The sequence below is a fragment of the Equus asinus genome, chromosome 12, assembly GCF_041296235.1.
Source record: "Equus asinus isolate D_3611 breed Donkey chromosome 12, EquAss-T2T_v2, whole genome shotgun sequence".
Taxonomy (NCBI): domain Eukaryota; kingdom Metazoa; phylum Chordata; class Mammalia; order Perissodactyla; family Equidae; genus Equus; species Equus asinus.
Genome location: NC_091801.1, coordinates 41486678 through 41504168, shown reverse-complemented (window position 1 = coordinate 41504168; position 17491 = coordinate 41486678). Strand labels below are relative to the sequence as shown.

Below are 17491 nucleotides of genomic sequence, written 5' to 3'. Positions count from 1 at the left end.
ACTAAAATCAAGAATTATTAAAGAGCTAACTAACAAAGACACGAGGTAGAGAGTTTCAAATTTAGATTTGTATGGAATAAAAGAAATGTCTTCATGTTTCCTGAAAAACCTCATTTTGGATGAAGGCATTCATTCTTATTGGCCCCTAGAATCATTTATAGCAAACAACTTGCCTCAAAGATAACAGTAGCCATGAGTTCCTGTCCAGCTAAGCTCAGAAATGTTAGCAACCTCTATTTCTACTCTTCCCCAAACCTGAGGGGGCAGCCCATGCAGTAAACACCTATACAGCCACATGCCACTGGGGCTGAATGAGTCACAATCCTTTTGGCCACACAGAATACAAAACTTCCTCACCCTCACCTAGCAGGAGGCATTCAAACTTCGGAGATGTAGGGGCCTCTGGTCACAGGACTCACATCTGATTAAGTTCCACCTCCAAAGCATCTCACATGCCATGTCTAGCCTACTTCTAAAAATAACCTTCCCCAGCCAGAGTCCAAGGACAAACCGAAGACAAGCTAGAACTATGTGCTCTTAAGCCCAAATGGTCAGAGTAAATAAAACTATCGACGGAGAGAAAAAAATTCACACTCAAGTCAGAATAGAATACTGTTCCTATTCCAGGGGATACCCATGTTCTGTTTCAAATACCTAATTTGATTTTGCCTGCAAGTTAAAAATTAGAATATTTGTTTAGTGCTCAAGTTACAGCTAAAACAATCATTAAAAAGCCATACTAATAGGGATCAAGCCATGGTGACTGTAACAGAATAAACAGACCTCACCCCTTTCATTATCAAAGAGTCTCCCCTTCCCAACACTACTCGTGAGGATGTAGTTAACAGCAACATAACGTGACAAGTCATGGGACAAAAATAAACTGTAACATTAGCCCAGTTTTCTTACTAGGCCGTTTCTTTTATTAAAATGGTCCTACACTTCAAGTACTATTTTCCAAATACATTAAATTGATCCAGTAATAAAGTCAATTTTATGGCGATCTTAACCACCTCTGACAAAGCTATCTTGTGTAGTAGGAAAGATTTTACACAAAAAGTTAAAATTCAATATATCTCCTTTCAAAATGTATTTTTAAAATTAATGCTTTGTTAATATTTCCATCTAATTGTTTTGATTTTTTTTAAAAGGAAGAAAATTCTTATTGGAACAGGAAAACAGCATAAAAAAAGGAAAATTCTATGAGTAAAACAGAAAATGAAAAGTTTCAATGCCATTAAAAGCAGACACACACGATCATTCGTGTCGTATGCCATTTGAAAAGGTCGTTTTATTATCAATGGAACTAATCACAATGAAACCATCTCTTACAACTAAAGACATTATAACGAATTTTCTTCACAGCTACAGAGAGACGAGATTTGCTGTTTCACATCAAATAGAACAGGCTACATAAATTCTTCTTCCTATTTATTGTAAAATATAATTTCATCTATAAAATCAGTCCTGAAATATTAAAACAAACAACAGACTTTATATCCTTTTCTTAATTTAGTTTAAACGGTCTATTCGCTAAAAAAGGGGGGAGGTTTGCAATCACACACATCTCTAGATTCTTTCACCATCTCAGCAGGTTCTCTCTATAAACGTTATGCCATTCATTCGAGAATGCTATCATTTTTCTGTAACTTTCCTGATCCCCTTTTCCTTAGTTTTCACCTAGCAAAACTGCATTTCCATTTTCAAGTTTTCCCTCTAAATTCTCCTTCTGAATTCCATTTTGCTGCTTTTCACTAAAGCTCTGTCAGTGTCTCTCACATCTCACTCTCAATTAATTGTTATAAGTGAGAAAAGGGCAAAAAATCTCCAAAGTTTAAATGATTGTTCTTTGACTATTTTAACATACTCCTGTTTTAACTGATCTAACACAAATTACAAAATTAACTCATCTGAAGTTCTATCACTTTTCCTTTATTTACCTTGCCTGCTTTTACTATCCTGCCTGCTGGTATAGGGTGTTACTGATTCAAATCCTAAAAAATGGGTAAAGGAAGTCAGGAGCAAAAACAGGACTACATATGAAGTTAGACTCTTCAAAAGGAAAACCAAAAAGACTAAGTTTCAATGTGCTCAATGTCTATAGTGTATAAGACTCATCTACAAAGTTCTGGAACACCTGAAATAAGCAACTTGCTTTTCAACTTTAAACACAGATGTTTTAGAACAAATTTAAAGTATTAATTTATACACCAAGGGACAAACTTACCAAAATGACGGAAGAAGTTAACATTTAAATTATATATAAATCCAATGGTTTAGGCAAATTCTAGAACTTTAAAACCATTTGAGAGGGGAGAGAAGAAGCACGTGGGTACTTCCTCAGCTACCAAGGATCGCCAGGGCACCCCTCCAACAAAGTACTCTTTCCTGCTGACACTGATAGGAAATGTCCCCAGGACAACATCTTACATACTCTCAAGTGAACAAAAAGATATGGGCAAATAAAAGGAGAAGAGGAGGAAAATGCGAAAAACTTCCCTACTGGAATTCTTTCCTCAATACCTGAAATTTAAGTCAGTAATCTAACAACGCTTCCCCGGGCCGTTCAAGCCTCATTATCTTCTTCACCCTCGGATCACGGGATTATCAAATTCTTTCTCTACCACAAGTATCAGTATTTTCCAAGATTTTTTTACCTTAATTTCACGTTCATTAGCACTTCCTTAGGCCCATTCCTCACTAACTTTAGAAGCACATCCTGCTTAACACTGTTCAAAAATTATTTAAATACACTGTTTTCGTCGTCCCTCAGTCACAAACAAATGTAGATATTAATCAAACAGAATACTAATCTGTGATAGGAAAAAGCTGTAACCAAAGCCCTGTTAGACACAGTACGTCCGCTAGTTTCCTGTGACTGCATCTATTTCTATTAGAATTTTATGGATTAAGCACTGAAGATCCTAAAAAATAATATTCATTATGTGAACAGTATTTCCCAAGTATGACAGAAATATCACTAGTGGCGTTTAAAATAAAGTTATCTACCACATGTTGGGATTTTTAAATAAGTATGTATTATTCAAATAGATATTAGGAAAAAATAACACACCAACCTATGACTGCACATGTATTACTTCTTATGACAATGCTAAGTTTTAAAAAAAAAAAGTGAGAAAGGGGCCGGCCCTGTGGTGTAGTGGTTAAGTTCGGCACACTCCACTTCAGTGGCCCAGGTTCGTGGGTTCGGGTCCGAGGTGCAGACCTACACCACTCATCGGCCATGCTGTGGCAGCATCCCACATGCAAAATAGAGGAAGACCGGCACAGATGTTAGCTCAGGGAGAATCTTCCTCAAGCAAAAAAAGGAAGCTTGGCAACAGACGTTACCAAACAAACAGAACAACAAACAAAAAACAAGAGTGAGATAAAATGCTGTGGTATAAAACACAGCAGAAACGATGAAGGAGTAGGGAAATGACTTAAGTTTGGAAAATGCCACATCATACACACCTTATACATTTGCTAACTTTTCAATTATGTAAATTCTAGGAAATCAATAAAAACTAATAATTCTTAGCCCTAAGATCATTATTAAACAAGAGTGCTCTGAAGATCAGTCTCTCCTCCACTGCTGGCAACCTTCACAGTTGGCATCACAAATCCTCATTCACCAGTTTTCACATGAGTAGTAGCCTCCTTCAGATTACACCTCTAAGAAAGTACTGCAGCCTAATAAAATGTCCCAACTCTGTCACATCACACGTCTACATTCTGAGGAATAGATAACAGAATTATACACGTGGAGAAGGAAAACTGCAGAATACTAATTTTCTACATACTCAGAACCTGCCTTTCCTTTGAGATTTGGATACAGTGGCTAGAATCCATCTAACAAGAAGATAATGCCCTAATACCATACTGGTATAAAAAGTGCACTGACAACTGGCCAAAGCACAACAGAAGTCTCTCTCTCGCTCTGGTAAACTTCCACGGCAGGTGTTCCTGGTCAGCAGGCGGTCTGTTCCAGGCCGACTCAGGGATCCTGGCTCCTTCCATCTTGCAGCTCTGCCCTGGAGCTTCCTCGTTCCCTGCATTCAGCTGACTGAAGAAAGCAAGCCTGGAAGCAGCAGACTCTTGGTAAAATATCATCGAGACGTGCTCTGAGACAATTCTTCTCCATGTCCCAACCAGCTCTGCTTCCATCTGCTGACCTTTGACTTTCAGCATCTGGTCAGACATAACTAACAGTAGTCTTGCAATCTTGACTCAAAAGCAGTGCTGGGACCCAGGGCAGACCGCCCCCAAAGTATGCTACAATGGCACACTGATTATTTTGACTTAGTTATTTGAGAAGCAGCTGATGCAAAAATTGCATTTTGACCCTTTCCATTTCCCCCTGAAAGCAGCAAACGAATCTCCCATGTGAAAAACAGCTTCCTCACGAGGCTGACCCAATGGCATAAGGGTTAAGTTGGCGTGCTCTGCTTCGGCGGCCCAGGGTTTGCAGGTCCGGATCCCGGGGCGGACCTAGCACCGCTCATCAAGCCACACTGCAGCGTCATGCCACATAAAACAGAGGAAGGTTGGCACAGATGATAGCTCAGGAACAATCTTCCTCAAGCAAAAAGGGTGGGGCTGGGAGGGGGTGGAATTCAGGGCGGAGAGGCCTGTATAAACACACCTTGTTACTTTTTTACTAATTTACCACCACAAGTCCAAACTCTGCTTAGATTGCTTACTAATGAAGCACCCAAACCTAAGTTTCTTTGTCCTGTCAAATCCTCACAAATTTAGTGTTTCTGTGTGTAAAAAGTATAAAAGCTGCCTGCTTTGGTCACTTCTGAGCGTTAATTTTATGATCTCCCACGTGTACGCATTACATTCGAGTTTTCTCTTTAATCTGTCTTGTGTTAATTTTACTATGAGGCCAGCCACAAGAACTCAAGAGGAATAAGGGGGAAATTTCCCCCTCCCGGACAGGGGCATCTACCACTTCCACTCATACCTGCTTCGCTGCAAGGGAATCTGAAAAGTGAAACCTGGAGCTGTAGAACTGTATCTTATGGAAGGACAGAACTGATTTAGATGGACAGCTAGCCATCTCTGCCACATACCAATGCCCAAAAATTATCATATCGCTTGTCACTCTACCATTAATGAAGGCTTTTCGAGACCTTCGACAACCTTTTCTGAGAAATGCAACTGTCCCTGGAAGAGCATGCCTGGACTTACTACCTCCACATCTGTAACACAAGGGAACCACAGCCAATACCAATCATTTATCAATTTAGCTAATCAGCCAAACATGAATCCCTTGGTCCCACCCATGGAGAGATCCTGATTAAGAGAGTCTGGGGTAAGGACAAGGATCTGTAGTTTCAGAGAGCTCCCTGAGTGATTCTGATGAGCCAGATTTGGGACCCCCTGGAGTAAAGTCCCTTCTAACTTCAAAAAAAAATAATATAAACCTAACATATATTTACTAGACAGAGAGCTGAAGTGTGGAGAAGAGGGGAAAAAAGGAGAAGAAAGGTGAATCAGGAAGGAGAGTAAACAAACTGCACTCAATAGGGATGTCACACAGGGATTCCAAAACAATCTCTCATGCAAAATGACTCTGAGGAATGTCACTTTTAGCAAACACTGCCTCCACCTCCCACCCTGAAATCCTAGGGTGTTAAACACCACCCATATGGAAAACCAGATTACAGACCCTCAAGATTCTTAATGAAAACCATTTGGTCTCATTTTTTGAAAGACTATAATTCCTACTACCTCTCCTCGAATGATCTAAATTGTCTAAGCTATTTTTAAAAGTAGATTACCACCTTAGTTTAAATTCTAATGGTTTTATAGTTATATGAACTTCTATAACTGTGATTTCTCATTCTAGAATAACTGATCCAATAATACGCATCAAATTCTGGTCCGGAATCCACGATCAGCAGAAATCACACGTGAATTACACACTTTGAAAGAAGTGGTTTGTTGCTTGCTCTGGGTTTAAAACACAAAGTTTCCACTATCCTTAGTAACTGACAAGCATGCTGGGCTTTGGCTACATTTGATGATTACACTGCTATTATTCCAAATGCATCAAACAATAAATATCTTTTTCCTATTAGGCTTCCTATTACCTTACTTGTTTTTATTTAAAACTTTTTGTGTTTTTGTTTAAAGGGGGGAAAAGCATATAAGAGAAAATAAAAGAGAAATAGGAACATGCAACACATTGAAAAGCACTGGCAATTAAGACTGAGATTATCCAGCTTCAGCAAAATGCATCTGAAACCAGAAGAGCTGAAGTACTTAAAATTTGTTTCAAGAAGCCTATGTTCGGATCTCCAACAAGCACTACATGTGTCTCAAATGCAGACATCCCTGCTATGGAAGGACTCTCCTGGCTGTCAGCTTAGTAAGGGGCTGACTCTGCGGCAAAGTATGACATTACACAATTACAAATGCTTGACAGTTCATGTGGTTTAGACAATTTGAGCACTCTGAATTGAATACCAAACAAAAACAGCAGTGCTATTTGGTTTCATATAATTTGACTTATGGCTTCTGGTACATCTTTTAATTTTTTCTGTATTTGTTAATTTTAAGGAGTGACTGTCATACTACGATGGCTTAAAATAAAGTTTACAATATAACCAATGTTTATCTAAGAAATAGTCCTCAGGGGCTGGCCCCGGGGCCGAGTGGTTAAGTTCGCGCGCTCCGCTGCAGGCGGCCCAGTGTTTTGACGGTTCGAATCCTGGGCTCGGACATGGCACTGCTCGTCAGACCACACTGAGGCAGCGTCCCACATGCCACAACTAGAGGAACCCACAACGAAGAATACACAACTATGTACCGGGGGGCTTTGGGGAGAAAAAGGAAAAAATAAAATCTTTAAAAAAAAAAAAAAGAAAAGAAATAGTCCTCATAATATGAGATAATTATGATACAAAAAAAATTATCAAAGGCTAGAAAACAATAGGCAAAGGGAGAGTCCCCAAAAGTGCCCTTTTTAGCAACCAAACTGCCTAAGCAAAGAAGTAAGATTTCCCAAATCCTATGGTGTGATCTTACCAATTTCTAATGAACTGGAAGATGCAATCCTTAAAACTAAAAACAAAATGCAATTACTTTTCTGCTTTAGGGACTCAGCATCTGCTAGAATGACAGTCATATACGCTGGTTTAGAAACAAACCTACTAAGATAAAGAAAGCAACTTCAAAAATGCGGGTATATACAGCCTTCCCTCTCCACAGTCTTCCACACTCCCATTCCTATTTTGACTTTCCCTTTTTGTCTCGAAACTCCAACGCTCTCAGGCATAACACTCTTGTCTGGCTGTCTCTCCCTCTGACCAGGTCTGACAGAGTGTTTAGGAGTCAGACAGCCTCTACCGTTTTCACCTCTGTATCCACACACCTTTCCTCCCCTAGGAAACAGGAGGAGTCGTGGTACCAACCCCCATATGCTCACTGTGAGGCTCAATCCTCAGTTAACTGAGGATAAACTCAGTACGTAATGTCCTTAGACCAGTGTTTGGCACCTGGCAAGTGCTCAGCAAGTATTAACCACCATCATCATCAAAAACAATCTTCTGTTTGATATCCCTACTGCTGAAAGGACTTTCAGACCATAATGCTGCAAGAACATATCTTCCCCACCATCACCCCCACCAGATCTTTTTCATACAAACTGAATAGTCCCTGTGTAGACAGACTTCGCAAAAAGACAAGACATAAGTGTATGTTTTTTAAAAATTTGGCAGGTACAAAAAATAATTTGAATATGTGCGAGGCACTAAGCATAACATAACAAAACCCTGAGTACAGACCACAGTTTAAGAAAATTAAATTCAGGGGGCCAGCCCCATGACCAAGCAGTTAAAATTCTGCACGCTCAGCTTCAGGAGCCTGGGTTCACAGGTTCGCATCCCAGATACAAACCTACTCCACTCATCAGCCATGCTGTGGAGGCATCCCACACACAAAACAGAGGGAGACAGGCAACAGATGTTAGCTCGAGACGAGTCTTCCCCACCAAAAAAAAAAAAAAAAAAAAAATTAAATTCCTAATCTTTCAGTTCCGTTTCGGGATCCCTATCACCTTCTCTCTTCTAATAGAGCTACCCACTAATTTGAATGTGTTTGTAATTAATCTGTTTCATTACTTTGCCATATCTGTATTCCTAACAGTATGGACTTTTGCTTTACATGTTTCAAAACTTTAAAAAAGGAAAAACACTATGTGCATTCTTCTGGAAATAGCTTTTTTTCCTCAATATGATATTCCTGACAATAATCCTCAGTGGTGCAGGTGGCTAAAATCCATTCAGTTGCACTCCTATAGGAATACAATTTATCCATTCTCCTCTGATGGACACTGCTTCCAGTTTTTGCCTTTTACAAACAGTGCAACTGTGAGCATTCTTGTCATGTCCTCAGGCACTCACATACATGCGTTTCTCTGGGGCAGCAGTTTGCCAATTTTAGCATGCATTAAACCACCTGAATGGCTTGTTAAGACTGAAAGCTGGCTCATCCCCAAAGCTTCTGATTCAATAGGTCTAGGGTGGAGCCCCCAATTCTGCATTTATAGTAAGTTCCTGTGAGATGCTGAAAACACAATTTAGAAGCACTGCTCCAGGATAAAGACCCAGGAGTAGAATCACTGGGTCAAAGTGTACATCCATCTTTAACTTTACTAGGTAATCCCAAAGTTATGGTACCAATTTGCAATCCCACCAGTTGTGTGTAAGCATTCCAGTTATTTCCGACCTTCCTAAACAGCAGACATTGTCAGATTTTTACACTGTTGCCAACCCAATGTTATGAAACTATACACCACGTTGGTCCTAAACTGCCTTTCCCTCATTACTAATGAAGTCGAGAATCTCTGCATGCAGGTTTCCTCTTCTGTGAGATGCCTACTTGGGTCATAGGCCCATTTTTCTATTGTTCTTACTGATTTGTCACTGTTTACCTTTCTAGATACAATCCTTTCTCAATAATACGTCCTGAAAATATCTATTCTCACTTGTGACTTGTCTGTTCACTTTCTTGATGGTTTCTTTTCATAACCACAAGCTGTCAAATTAATGCTGTCAAAGCGGTCAATCTTTGCCTTTATGGTCTACACCTTCTGTGATCTGTTTAAGCAGCTCTTCCTTGTATTAGAGTCACACAATTACTGTCCTACATTGTCTTCCAAAAATTTCATAGTTTTGCCTTCTGTATTTAAGCCTTTAATTCACCTGTAGTTGATTTTTCTGAATGATATGAATTAGAAATGTATCCCACTCTCAAGAAGTTTCCTATTGGCTAAGGCCCACAGATATGACCAACTATAACTTCAGAGAGGATAATGATTCCTGTTAACCCCTACCTTATTGAGGTTTATTCTGCTCTCTCATCGAGGCAAACCAAAAACTGGATAATTTCAATACGGAAAACTTGGAGGGTTATTAGCAAATTAGTCAGACTATGATCCCCACCCCACCATACTCCAGGAAGAATCCTTAAAAATACCACAAAAAAAAAAAAAGAGGCCAGCCCTGTGGCCAAGTGGTTAAGTTTACACACTCGGCTTCAGCAGCCCCAGCTTTTGCCAGTTCGGATCCTGGCTGCAGGCAGGGCCATGGCACCACTCATCAGGCCATGCTGAGGCAGCGTCCCACAGAGCACAACCAGGAAGGCCTACAAGTACAATACACAGCTATGCACTGGGGAGCTTTGGGGAGAAGAAGAAGAAAAACAAAGGTGCAAATCGTTAACACACAAAAAAATTGTTTTAACTCTAAATTTAGTCTTATTCTAAAAAACTGAAAGTTGAGCATTGGGGAAAGTGTGGCAAAATGAGCATTCTCAACAGTACTGGCTGGAATATAAATCTATACAAACTTTCTAGAGGGTTATTTGCAATATATCAAAAGCCTTAAAATACATATCTTCTTTGAGCTATCAGTGACTCTTTACAGAACTTATCTTAAGGAAACAACTGAACAAAATACATATTTAGGAATATTCACCATGGAACTCTTTATAATAGAAAAAATTGGAAACAACCTAATCTCCAACAACGCAGGATGGGTTACAGACGAAGCCGCTGCAGCACATCCATATACGGTCATGCGCCATCTAAGGACGTTTCAGTCAACAGTAGATCACGTAGATGATGGCGATCCCATGAGATTAGTACCACAGAGCCTACATGTGTAGGAGGCTATGATAGAAGAAAATTTTATATATTGAGGTGTATGGGGAAGCCGTTCTGGTTTAAATGCGATTTGGACTAAATTTTATTTAAACCAAAGAAGCCTGACTTACAGCCTGTCAAATGTTCGTTGTATATTGTCCCAAAATAAAGAATGTACTCTTTTTTTTTCAATATTTCTTTTTCTGCGCTATCTCCCCAACCCCCCCCGTACACAGTTGTATATCTTAGTTCCAGTCCCTTCTAGTTGTGGGATGTGGGACGCCGCCTCAACGTGGCCTGATGAGCGGTGCCATGTCCGCGCCCAGGATCCGAACCCTGGGCCGCCGCAGCGGAGTGCGCGAACTTAGCCACTCAGCCACAGAGCCGGCCCCAGAATGTACTCTTTGAAGGTAAGAACCAATGCCTCTCTTCTTATGACACCAGTACTTTTTGAAGGTAAGTGTCCTTTCCCATGACACTGGGGTCATGCTGACCCACTGTGTATGTACTAATCTATAACAAAGTATCTCCTTGAACCCTTGAAAGAATGTACCCCTGTCACACTTGATGTATGTCTGTTTGGAAATGGTATACAATGGTGCTGAAAAATCACTCTTCTTCACAGCACTTACGAAGGCTGCACTCCCTCCCAGGCTGCAGTCCTCAGCTTGGCTCGAATAAAACTCCCCGCTGTAGAATGATTATTGATTATTCGTGTCAACAGCTCGACCATCTAGGTTTGTGAAAGTACACTTTATGATGTTTGCACAATGATAAAATCACTTACTGACACATTTCTCAGAACGTATCCCCATTGTTAAGCAAGGCATGACTATAGTGGAATACTATGATGATTACATAGCTGTGTTAATGTGGAAAGATGTTTCGAATAGTCTGGTAATTTCTAAAACCAGTTAACAAGATGCACATATGATATTCTTTTATTCTCAAATATTTATGGAGTGCCTTGTGTATGCCAAGCACCAAGCAAGTGACTGGTAAACAAAAAGAGATCTGTTCCCTGCTTCTAAGGAGCTTACGAGCTTTGGAGGGGGATGACGGGGAGGGAGACAGGCCACATACATATCTTCCAACTGACTCCTGTTGGGATATTAAAGGGATATACAGTTTGAAAATAGAGACAATTTATATGTGTCTATGTATCTATGTAATCTCCAGCACTTCATCAGCATAGTCTACAAAGAGAACACACACACTCAGCTGTATGGACTAGGAAGTGGGTCAACAAGAGGATACTTGGAGCAACTGCCTTGTGATGAACTGAAGCACACAAATCTTCTACAAAAATGCTCTAGGGAGAATCTGAAGAAACGCAATGTAGTTATGGAAAGTCATCCACTGGAAGACAGATGCGAGACAGATCGCAGAACCACAGAAAAAGAATTGGAACAAAGAGCTTCTGCTGTTGACAATTCAAGACTAAGACTGACCAAGATCAGGTACAAGTTCTTGAACAAATAACTGTTCTTCTAGAAGTCTACAGCTTTACCCTTCCCTACTATGTTGGGATCTAACAAATAATAATGAAGCCTCCAAGATAAGAAAGATCTCATAATTAGGGTCAGGCTCAAAGGATTCTGACATTCTATATTCATTTCATTTAAACATCTGCACTACAATCAGTAAACTTACGAGAGTCATTAATTACAAAGGGAAAATTTTTTTCTTTAGAGCACAGAAACATGTCAGACACCTCAACCAAGAGATCAAAAGTTAACATTCACCAGCGATAAGACCTATCTACATCACACATGTGCCAATATGATGCACTGAGAAGGGAACAACCTCACCACTGCGGTATTCTTGTCAAAAATGCTTAACCCTCAATTTAATCATGAAAGAACACCAGATAAATCCAAACTGAGGGACATTCTGCAAAATACCTGACCGGTACTCTGGAAAAGTACCAAGGTCACGAAAGATAAAAAACTGTCATAAATTGGAAGAGACCAAGGAGACACCAGAACTAAATGCAGTGTGGGCTACTGGACTGGATCCTCGACCAGAAAAAAGATATCAGGGGTGAAACCCGAATAAAGACTTTAGATTAACTGTATCAACTGCCTGGTTTCAATAACCGCACTATGGTTACATAAGATGCTAACAAAGGGACGCTGGGTCTAAGGTATATAGGAATTCTCTGCGCTATTTTTGCCATTTTTTTCTACTTCTATAATCATTTCAAAGTAAAAAGTTTGTAAAAATAATTTCAGATGAATGATAAAGAGATATGGGGGATCACTCAATAACTCTTACATAAAATATGCTACCTCCTCGGGGCTGGCCCTGTGGCTGAGCGGTTAAGTTCCTGCGCTCCACTGCAGGTGGCCCAGTGTTTCGTTGCTTCGAATCCTGGGCGTGGACATGGCACTGCTCACCAAACCACGCTGAGGTGGTGTCCCACAAGCCACAACTAGAAGGACCTACAATGAAGAATCTACAACTATGTCCTGGGGGGCTTTGGGGAGAAAAAGGAAAAAAAAAATATGCTACCTCCTCCAATAATTGTGCTAAAAAAAACCCAAGAATTGCAAATAAGGCATAAACAAGAATAATCTGTAAGTATTCACTAAAAACCTGTGATTGGGATAATCTAGAGAGCCGACTAACTTTCCTAGGGCACTGAAGTCTCTCCAGATAAATAATCTACCTCATTTTCCCTATTAATCTTTTTTAATTCAATTCAACTTATATTTATTTAACATCTACTATGGGCATGGAACTGTGCTGGGGCCTGATAAGATTTTGATACATTAAGAACATTTCAGTACACAAAATGAGAAAGAAAAACATAGAGTAACAAAACTGGAAGGAACTTTTCACTCCCATACAATCTAGCAATCAATACCGGCACCCTTTTTAGTGTGATTGCTGCTAGGAGCTCAAGTGTATCCCCTTTGCATAAGCGGTTCTGACCTCTACAATTATCTCCAAAAATTATCCCTGAAGATGCCAAAATGACTCTAAAACATACTCCATTTCTAGTACATTTTTCCATCTAATCATTATGTTGTTGGTGCATTACAGTACACAACACAAAATTAAAGAACTTGATTCTCTGAACGTCAAGGAAGGGTCAAGCTGGTATAAACCCACAGACGTTTACTTACTATCCTCTTAGAAGAGGTCAAAGGCAACATCACATAAGGCCGGGGTTCTCAAAGTGTGCCCTCAGAGTCAGCAGCTTTAACATCACCCAGGAACTTGTCAGAAATGCAAATTCTCAGTCCCAGTCCAGACCCGCTGATTCAGAGACCCAGCCCAGCATCTGCGTTTTCACAAGCCCCCCTAGCTGACTCTGATGCACCATCAGTTTGAGAACCACTGATGGAACAGCAGAAAGACTGGCCCCGTGAATCTGGAGGCCTGATTCCAATCCTTGCTCTGCCACTCACCTCTACAATGCATTAGCCGCTCAGCTTCTGTGGGGCTCAGCCTCCTGATCAGTGAGGGAACTGCAATAGCTCACTACCACAGTCCTTACACCCTAATTTGATAACCATGAAAGCATTCATTTGTATAAGGCCTAAAAGTGAAAACACCACTGCAGTATTTCACCACGTATTTCTCTCTTTCATCCAAATGAAACAATTAAAATTTCTTCTTGGCATCCACCAGCCTCTGAATCAGACTTAACGTATCTACAATAATTTCTTCTGATTTTAAATAAAATTGTGTTTACTACTTTGCTGTAGCAAAAGCCATATAAATGCTAATTTTACAGTTTCCTATTTAGTTCTCTATCAAGCCTATTTTGGAGCAATTCCTCATAATAACAAAAATTCCAAGAAACCCACCTACTACAGACTGAATTGTGCACCCCGCCCCCCCTACACACACACACACACAATTTTGATGCCGAAGCCCTAATCACCAATGTGATGGTAGTTGGAAATGAGGTCTTTGAGAGGTGCTTAGGTTTAGATGAGGTCAGAACGGTAGGGTCTCCAAGACGGGATCAGCGTCTTTAGAAGAAGAGGAAGAGAGACCAGAGTTCTCTCTCCATCGCTGCCATGTGAAGACACAGCAAGAAGGTGGCTGGCTGTAAGCAAGGAAGAGCCCTCACCAGGAATCAGCACCTTGATCTTGGACTTAACCTCCAGAACTGGGAGAAGTAAATGACTGTTGTTTCAGCCACCTGGGGTTATGGTGTTTTCCTAGAGCAGCCCACAACGACCAACACACTCACTCAAAATACCCCTCTGCGGTGGGCACAGTTCAGAAGAACTGTGCTCCAACCTCGCATAAAGAATGTGTGTGATCAGACCACTGAAGTACTCAGCAGCTATGAAAGAGAAAGAATTTTAAAACGTACAGATCTAGATACTTCCATTACTAAGAAACACAGCTTAATTTCATCTCCTAGTCATGGATTTATAAACCGCGATTCTTCTCACAGCCTGTGGAAACTATGACAAAAACCTCTCAGAGGAGATGTGAGAAAGACGAACAGAGGAGAATCAAATAAGAAGAGTCCGTTTTATAAAGGTTAGAGAGTTCTCTTCGAACACAAACCTAGGTAGCATGAATGTGGGCAGAAATGTCCCATCAATCAAGTGAATACCCACTAATCCTTGAGACCTAACTCAAATGCTGTATCCTGCAAGCTCGCGCCACTCCTTCCCAGGCAGTCAGACATAAATCACTCTGTGCTCCCCTCTCTCCATTTCAGCACTGAGCAAAAGGCACTATACTTGTTTATGGATCTGTCTCTTCCACCAGACCTTGAAATCATCTAGGGCAGCGTGTTACTCTCTCCAGCACCTAGAATGGTGACTGGCATGAAGCAGTTTGCTCAAGTGGAGCCACTCTGCTTTGCTGAATACAAGTGGAACTCTCTGTGCTATCTCACAGCTTTTCTGTAAATCTGAGATTATTCCAAAATAAACAGGTTTTTTAAAAAAGGCACCAGGAGCCACTGTATTATCAGTAATAATCACACCTGCCTTGCATGTCACGCAAGAAGACACCAGCTACTAGAGAGCCTTGCCTCAGTGTTTTTCACACGTGCCAGCAGGAGTCAGTAACCTTACAAAACTTGAAAAACAATGAGTCACAAACACTTGAGACGCTAATCCTGACCTTAACTTTGGTCAAACTGTTTAACTTTAGTCTCAGTTTGTGGAAAGGGAATAGTAATTCCGACCCTACAAGGCTGCCGTGCTACATGAAGTCTACAGAGTATACATCAAATGAGCTCTCCTAACGATGTTCTAATCAATACGTGTTAGTGACCTTCCCCAGGCAGCGCTGCATCTGGACTAACGCTTCACCGCAAACCAGGTGCATACTGTAACTAGTTCCACCGGCACGGACTGTAAAGTCCCGACACAATCACCATTCGGGCTATGATTACCTAGAAAATAATCCTACATAAGCGTCCACAGATGCCAACCCTGCCAAGATGTCCTAGTCCAGAACCCCCCAACCCAATAAACAGGCTATTCAAAACTCAACGCAACCGCAGGGGTCAGCAGCTCCTGGCACCCACCTCCCCCCGACTAAGCTCCAGAAAGCGGGCACGCACCCTCAGGCCGTGCTCGCCGACTAGGAAGAGGTGGGTATCTCCAGGGACGATCCCGCTGCTGCCAACAGCGACGTGCGGCAGCCTGGGGTCTCCCGCTAGTTGCTGAGAGCAGCGGGACCCTGAGTGGCCAGGACCGTCCACTTCCAGGCGTGGTGCTCTCGGGCACCAGCATCCTCAACCGAAGGAGGCGCGGGTGGCAGCAGCGCATCGGGGCGCTGGGGAAAACAGGGAGTGGGCGGGCAGCCACGGACACCACCGCCCGGACTAGAAACCGACACCGGGCAGCTCCCAGCCTGGGCGCCCGCGTTCCAGTCGGAGAAGCCAGGCGGTCGGAAGCGCCCCGACTGCGTGCAGGGGTGCGTGGGGCGCCCGGGGCGCCGCTCCCGCGCCGAGAGCCCGGGCCCGCGGGGAAACGGAGGCCCGCCGGGTCCCCGGGAGCACGGCTCGCGGAGCGAGCAGGTGACGGCGGGGGCAGGGCGGCTGCGACGCCGCGCGGGCGGCGGGCGGGCGTCGGGCGAGTCTGGGCGGCGTCCGGAGGGACCGGCGAGCGGGGAGGGGCGGAGGCGGGGGGAGGAGGGAGGAGGAAGAGCGAAGGGCCCTGGCGGGACTCCCGGCGCCCAACTGCCCGGGCCTGAGCCCTCAAGCCACCGCCCCCAGGCCCCGCGCAGACGCTGCACGGTCCCCGCCTCCAAGCCTCCCCCCCGGCCCGACCAGAGAATAACTTACCCGTTTGCCGACGGAATCGCTCCTGCTGGCCCCTCGGACTGACTCCTCCGGCTCGTCGTCTTCCGGAGATGAAACCGGAAGTCCCACCCCTCCCCAAGAGGAAAACGGAAAGCCGAAGGAGTCAATCTAAGGAAGGGGAGACGCGCGTCAGGCTGAGAGGCTGGCGGCGTCTGACCGGGAAGGCCACCTGGCGCTTCCAGCGGCTCCCCGAGCGGGTAACCCCCGGGCGATCCCGCCTCCTCCCTCTCCATCCCTGGAGTCATCACTGGGTGGTCATCTTTATCCATGTGCATATGCTTCTTTGGTAAAATTTTTTAAAGCAAATACTTAAATTTCTCTATCCCCAACCTCTTTGTCTTCTTATTACTAGTTAATTGGTCTTGTGGCTAATAACTGGGCGGATTTCTGTCACCCCTCTGAATGTAATCTGTCTGGAAAATACTTCCTATGTGGCTCCCAAACCACAGCAAGACCCAGGTAGCCACATGGCTTGGGTTTGGGTAGAAAACGTGGACCCATCAATGAGAGCTGGGGAGACCCATCGTGACCCGGGGAGGCAGAAAACCACGGCTCTGGACTCAGGCATCCCAGGGTTGGAATCTCCTAGATTCAATGACCTCATTCGTCCTCCTCCTCGCCTCACCTGGTGGCAGCTGAATAATTGACCAAGACACTGCAGGTCTCAGAGATTCAGCAGGAATGAAGATCAGCAAATACATCTTCTTATTTGGTGACTTGGTAAAACTGATGTTCCCTTGCTCAGAAATGGTTCTATTTTACAACCAACTTTTGTTAATTGACTACTATGAACACCCTTGTTAAAATATAAATTGGCGTCAGAAACCTCGTGTACAGTTAGTCCTTGGGACCTCTGCCAAATACATCAGGTAGGTCCACGGAATCTGAAAACCTCACAAGATTCAACCAAATCTGGCGAGCATGGACTGTGCTTAAATAGTAAAGAGTACCAAACACCTGCGAATATTTAACCAAGAGGACTTGATGTTGTCCAGCACCAGAGAAGAAGTGGCTCCTTATGGATGCCTCAGCGAGGCTGAGGC

General features: G+C 42.7%; 1 pseudogene; it reads right to left on the bottom strand.

The window, feature by feature from the left end:
- The window catches only part of LOC123290022 (ligand-dependent nuclear receptor corepressor-like protein), a 50499-nt pseudogene extending 34004 nt beyond the window's left edge, over window positions 1-16495 (bottom strand).
- Window positions 16496-17491: the final 996 nt, after the last annotated feature.